Consider the following 7,373-nt stretch of genomic DNA (forward strand, 5'->3'; position numbering starts at 1 on the left):
CATAGTCTTAACTCCGCAGAAAGATTAATTGCACACCCATGGAACCTTTACCGAATGTACTTTGATTGAATTGTATGTAATAATTTATGTTCTACAATATTTATAGAAAGCATGGCAAATATTTACAGAGGTCTCGTAAAATGGCTGATGATCATAATTATTCATTGAATCAGTGATTATTAAAGCCTTCTTTGATTCTTGTTCTGGACACCTTTGACTTTGAAATGTTAATGTCATTTTGGTAAATGTTTTTTACCCTTTTCAAAATGGCGACATTAGTTCAAGTTTCAGTCACCAGGTTGGACAAGTTTGTGGTACTGTACGTTTTGTAATGTATTTGTATCAGTTGTCTAATAACATATAACACAAATTTTGCTTAGGTTGAGACTAGATGACTCTGTTTCTATTGTCCTGTGTGATATAGTTACTTAACACCTAGGCATTATTTATATTTATACAAAGCCGACTACGGTTTTTCTATGTATATTAGGTATGTAGTATTAATTTACAATAAAAAACTGTAATTATATGAGTTGTCTAGTACCCATAATATTAACCCTGACTAATATTGATGAGATCTGATATTTTGACTCTAATAGTATGTTTGTATTTACACGTTTCAAATTAAAAATCTAAAATATTCTTTTAAATAATTTAGTTGTACCTAAATTATTTAAAAGAGCGACACCCAACATTCTTGCTCGTTATTCTTGTCATGAAACAGCTTTCTCAATGAGTGAAAAAGTAATAATACATAAATGATGACTATTAACTGCTTTAATGTTTATTTGAATAAATGTTTTTTTATTCTATTCTGCTTGGGAGTAGATGGCGCTGTGTAAGTGGTCCTGGGTTATTATTATTATTATCTATTATATTATGGTAATATATGTATGTTCACATCAAAGTGAGTTATATATATACGTTACATCTACTTATATACTTAGTAGCTGTTGTTGCGGCTTTGCACATATATAAAATACAATTTTCAACAATCCTTTCTTGGCAAGGAAGTGCTTACGTTGAAATTCAATCAAACATATTTATTAAATATAGATTTCACTTGTTTTTTTCTTTAGTTTTTTTGTCTTTTTGTTTTTCATATTCGCCATACCTATAGATAAGCTTCTAGACCATGTCTGAAATAAAATGAAACGTTTACTTGTAATACTCATCTGCTGTCCGTTCAGAATGTAGTTTTATTCCAAAAGGAACTGACTCACTTCAAATAAGATTTTATTAAAATACAGTGAAACTGTACATTCTATATATAAAGAAACTAACAATTTAATCTGAAATAGAAATTAGATATAATCTTTATTCAAATAAACTCAAGAAAAGCGCTTTCGAATAGTCATATTTTATTTCTATCACTCATTCGGAACGCAGACTTATTTTTGTTTTATTGATTAAACGTTTTTTTAAATAAACAATTACACAATAACAAGTAAGAGGCATGCGATAATCAACATAGAAACCGCTACTATCAAAAACATTATTATGATTTACAAACTCTACAATTTTATACTAAGCATTAATTATTGTATTATAAAGAAAATAAAGATAAGTGAAATTATCAGCTGTAACTCAGAATGATCATCCGATTAGCACAAGTAGCATGCGTTTACGAGTATGATAAAGGAGACACCCATCTTATATTCAACAACATTAGATGGAGCATAACGACTCGAACTTTATGAAATAATTTGTTGGTCAACATTTCAGATTTCGTAACTTTAAGCTGTGCTAGTTATTTTCAAACTTTCGTGTTTAATATACATTATTTATATTATTAACCGAGTCTTAAGTTGCTAGTGCAATTTAGTCGAAACGTCGAGAGAGCTAAATACTTTATTTGTCACAAAATTACTCGTGTTAAGAATAATTTTAGCTGTACGTCGATAAATCAATTAGGAGAGTCAATTTTATAATATTTATATTGTTCAATTGAATTTACCTAATAACGATGATAGTTAATAAAGTATCATCTCTCACACATTCTAAACTCATAGCCTTAATTTATGGATACATACCTGTACGACTGATTTGCATCTGCATGTAACAGCACTGGACTATCAAGATAAAACAAAAAGTGTGCAGCGTAATACTAAATAGTGAATAAAATAAAACTGCAGAAGTCACATTTTTTAAAGTATTTCACGCTTTGTTTATCATATCTTTTATATTAATTTAATGTAGAAATTATCTACAAATAAAATTATATATATTAATTGTGGTTCGGTTTCACTTTCTGTATTTCAATAGTAGAAGTATAATTTGGACAACGTATGTGCGTACTGGGAGGCCAAATATCACGTACTTACTCATTTATATTGTATAACAGAGAGATGACGACGTTGTAGGTAATTGTACGTCATGCACATACAATACCTACCTATTACACTTTCTTACTATAAACAATTCATTACTCAAATATATACTGCGAATAAAGGATCTCCTTGTGAAAAACTTCACATTGCAGGTTCCTTTCTTAATACTTATATCCATTGCTTAATACTGGTTAAACTTCATTTTAATTCCACACCACTACACAGGTATATCTGCAATATCAATAAGCAATTACTTATACAGTCATCGTCCTAGTATTCAATCAATAGTTTAGCAGTTTAGCACACATTACTTCCGACGGTCGTGGATTCAATTCCTGGCATGATGCAAACATTTGTATAATTGTTTGTGTACCTATGGGTGTTTTCTGTGTATTGTATGTATTTCCTAAAATAAATGTCTACGTATTCCTACCAGTCCAGTTATGAGTATAACATAAGGTCTGCTTATGCTCTGCCCTGTGCGAGTTACCTAGGGACTTTATTATTATTACAGTTTCTTTTAAAATAATACTGAATATCGTGCTCCAAGTGTTAAATTGTTTTATACACGTACCTTAGTCCTCAGCAATGATAATATGATAGGTACACGATATTATATGCGGCACGTGCATCATCATATATTTTATGATTATTAGTTACTCAACCAGTTGGTTGTATATTTAATATTTTCTCTATTTGACTATTTAATTGCATTGGTTCTAGTTGGCAGCTTGCATTTCACATTTCAACTTAAAACTGCAAAGTATCAAACTAAGTTATTTAAAAGAGCAACACGCAAGTTTCTTGCTCATTCTTCTTGTGATCAGCTTTCCGAATGAGCGGTAGATTGAAAAAATATGATCATGTTATATGCAGGTGATGGTTATTACTTACAAAAATAGGTAACAGCTAATTTCTCATTCCAGCATTCCAGTTAGAATTTACTGTTCATCGACTACGTATCCACCAATAGAATAACAGCTCAACTCAAAATCGTTGTCGATTCTGTAGCAATTTTGCTAGCTGTAGCGATTTTGAGTTTGTTGTTTGATTGAAGAGTCAACTATGTTTCTACTACCACGAAAACAACTAAGAAGTTATATAGGTATATTTTGTGACACCGAGATATAGAAGAATCACTGAAGACAGCAGTGGGTTTATCCTACTGAGACTAACGTAGATTTGAGCTAATGTCCGAATTTGTATTATGTAGGCAAATTTATATAGCTATAAGTAAATTTTATTGTTTATAAATTCACTAGATATTATGAGCGAGTATGTCTGTCTTGTTTGAGATTATAAATACAGATTAATGCAGCCGTTTAGTTGTAAAAACGTAATAGACAGACAAATATAGGTAATTCAGTATTTTATTAGTTCCACTGGCTACTTCTGATAAGAGGAACTACCGAAAGCCTGAAAAGCTTAATTATTAGTGATACTGAAAATCCTAGTGGTAAAAAGAATAAATACCTAAGTACATATATGTGTCTGCATCTCGAAGTTAGATTGTGTGCATTACCTAATTTGTTGAACTGAGATTCTGGGAATATGTAAGAGGTAGATATGTACATCTTATCGTTCAGACAATCTTGTTGGAAAAGTAGATAGCCTTAGCTAGGTAGTTATATACTTCATCCTAATACTATCTACAAGCCCCGGCTTCGCGCGAGTGTACATGTATTATATATATAAACCTTTCAATCTACCTATTGCTAACATCTGCATTACGTAGATTGAAAGAGCTAAGGGAACACTTTAGCGTCTTTTTTTCTACTATGTAAAGATTATAATGCGACATGGTTTATTACGATATAGATAGATATATAATTATTTTATTTGCATCCTCAACATACACATAAAAAAAATAAACACAGTAAATATTCACAGCGCAATCTAGTCCCACGTAAGCAGAGCTTGTGTTATGGATACTAGACAACTGATATAAATACTTATATGTATATGTATTTTCTGTAAATACATACATAATACACGTAAAAACACCCAGACGAATACCTATACCGCTAGACTACCGAGAGATTCTGAAAGTGTTTCTGTTTGTTATCTTTTCACAACAAAATTTCTGACATTTAATTCTCATAACATTTACTTTTATCGCGGGGAAGCAACTAAATAATGAATAAGAGAGTAAACGTTCTCTGTGTTTACTTAAGGCTGCATGTTCCTTCCTTTCTTAGAAAGAGTCTAATGATATCAGACCATTGCTGACTGTATTGATATGCCCTGATATGACCACTGTCACTTCAGCTGACAGTCTTGGAGAGTTAAGTTATGCAGTTTGGTCCATCGTCGAATTTCCTCGTTTCGAATTAAGTAACAATTAAATATACGATTGTATGAACATCACATAACACGTACGTTTATCACACAAGATTACTACGATGAAAATAATTTCTGAAAAAGCTGGGAATCTATAGTAATTGTATAATGGATGAGCGTGAGGAGTCGTAGAGCGTCCACGTAGAGGTCGGTCTGTCGTCGACGTAACATTATTAATAATGGAGTCAAGAAAATATAACAAACAGTCAGTCATATTTTCTCAGTTATAATAATTAGTACAGATTAATATGTATTGGACTTTGATGATATAGCGGTATAACGTAGTGCTTTATTTTCCAGTGGTTGCTTGTTTGACTAACACAATCGTATATATAGGTTTATACTGGTAAGAGCGTTTTATTCAATAATAATGTGTTTTTTTTTATAAAAAAAAAAAATAAGTAAAGAATATATATTAATCTAAATAATAAATCATAAAAAATATATCGAACACCTTCGCCGGATGTCAAGTTCCATGCCTGCTACTTTTTTATTTTATTTACATTTTACTTATGTCTACAGAATACGCACTGGCAAAGTTCAGACGTTTTTGTCGTACAGTACTACTTATATATAAAAACGATATTTCATATCGCGAGATACGATAAAAAAGTCGTTAAATCTACGTTAAATATTTCGGCGCAAATTAATTGTCACGCTGTACAAATTATAATGTTACTGTATGTAGATATAAGATATAATTCATAAGTGTATTATACTTTTATGTCATCAGGCAAGAGGTTGTCTATTAAAAACTATAGTGTCTCATAATTGAATGCCTTCTAACGACACTAGAGTCCGCCATACTAAAGTTATATAACTTTCAATGCACGTGACCTATGTGCGAATCTATTTCATGCCTACGTACCTACTATGTATAAGTATAAATAGAGATTACGTCATTCTCCACATTTTTTACTATTAATGGTGTCTAACCATGATTGGCATGTTTTCTACCTGACAGTTAGGTCAATTACGAAGCTGTAAATTTTTCGAGACTACTACAGATTTACAATATCTGTTTATTGTTTGCTAGCTAACTCCGATGGTTGAATACAATTTACATTACACGCGTTCGTATCGGTCAGCCTTCAGTAACAAAGTGTTAAAATAAAGTGTAATAGAAGTGAAGTTATCAGTTTTATAATTCCACGTGAACTAGTGTTTAATTCATAGATTTTTTTACCATAATTTTCATCTTATACTTCACTTTACATTTTTTTTAAACACATAGGTACTTCTATCTACTTACGTGGAATCAATTGCAACATATTGGAATAAAGTACTTCGTAACAAAATTTTCGCCTATGCAGTGTATTGTGTGTAGAGATCTCAAATAATAAATAATTTTCTCTCAAGGTACCTATGTATGTGTAAATGTAGTTATCACTGCCTATCGCGTTATCAAACCTTTCAGAACGTGCACCATAAAGTGTTATTTAGTTAGTGTCACAGTGTATTGTAATATATGAATAGTACAATAGTGCATAGTGCAGTGAAATTAGTATCATGCAATCCCAAGATGAAAAAGATACCGAAACGAGTGGACTTATGGATAAAAGTAAAAACAAGGTATAGGTATTGATCTTATTAAATTAGGAACTAGCTGTTCCCGCAGTTTCACACGCATGACATTTCTAGCCTATAGGCTATAGAATAACATATATGTTATTCTGATCTATGAGTTATATTACTTTAAAGTTTCATCAAACTCCGTTCAGTAGTTTTTACGTGAAACAGTAACAAATATCTATCGATATTCGCAAACTTTCGCGTTTATTGTTAAGTAAAGTTTTTATTAAGTAAGACATAAAAAAAATAATGCTAGACTGTTGCATTATTATTACTGTATAAAACGCATTGACTATGTTCCCACTATTTGTGTCCTGATTTCATATTTTGTTAGTAATACGGTATGATATAATTAGGTATATGTTATAATATATATTTAAGTACACCATTGGTATCGTACTGAAAGGCGAATATAGGATTCAATTATGGAAGTGTAATAATCAGTTAAATGACCGTCACTACTATGATTCAAGTAAGATTTTAGTTAATATATGTCACATTCTCTGTAACGTCTGAGGAAAAGTGAAAGACAGGTGTCACATGCAATCGAACATAGTCGTACAAAAGGAGAAAGTGATAATTTTCATATAACTATGTACTTTATATACGAGGAGTAGATATTGTTCAGGAATATTTATACCTGTATTCCTATACTTCTGACAGAGTATGTCTTTATTTTAGCACACATTATGGTCCTTTTATTTCTGAGTAATTTTCTTCACTTCTAAATAAATGTTATGAACTAATCCACTTTATTCTTTGATTTGAAACAAAATTTTCAATACGAATGTTTTATTTTCTTTTATTATTTTTAAAGTAACGTAAAAATTTCTAAGTAAGATTTTTTTTTATTAATTTTAATTTATGTAGATTATAGCAATATACATAAATGAATGGCATAATTAATGAACTACAAGGTTTATTATTATCTCATTTAAATAATACAATTTTATTAATAGATGATTTTTAGTAAATCAATAAGGTTTATATATAATTTTATAACCATTGTTCATAGAAATAAGATGTAGTATTAATGTTATCTTCATTTAAAAGTCCAAAATTAAATTTACGTGCTCATTCAAATCTTATCTATAAAGTTTAAACAAACTAGATATGAAGAGAAATTCAGTT

This window comes from Achroia grisella, unplaced genomic scaffold (genome assembly GCF_030625045.1).
Source record: "Achroia grisella isolate CSIRO2021 unplaced genomic scaffold, CSIRO_AGI_Agris_v1 utg1064, whole genome shotgun sequence".
Classification (NCBI taxonomy): Eukaryota; Metazoa; Arthropoda; class Insecta; order Lepidoptera; family Pyralidae; genus Achroia; species Achroia grisella.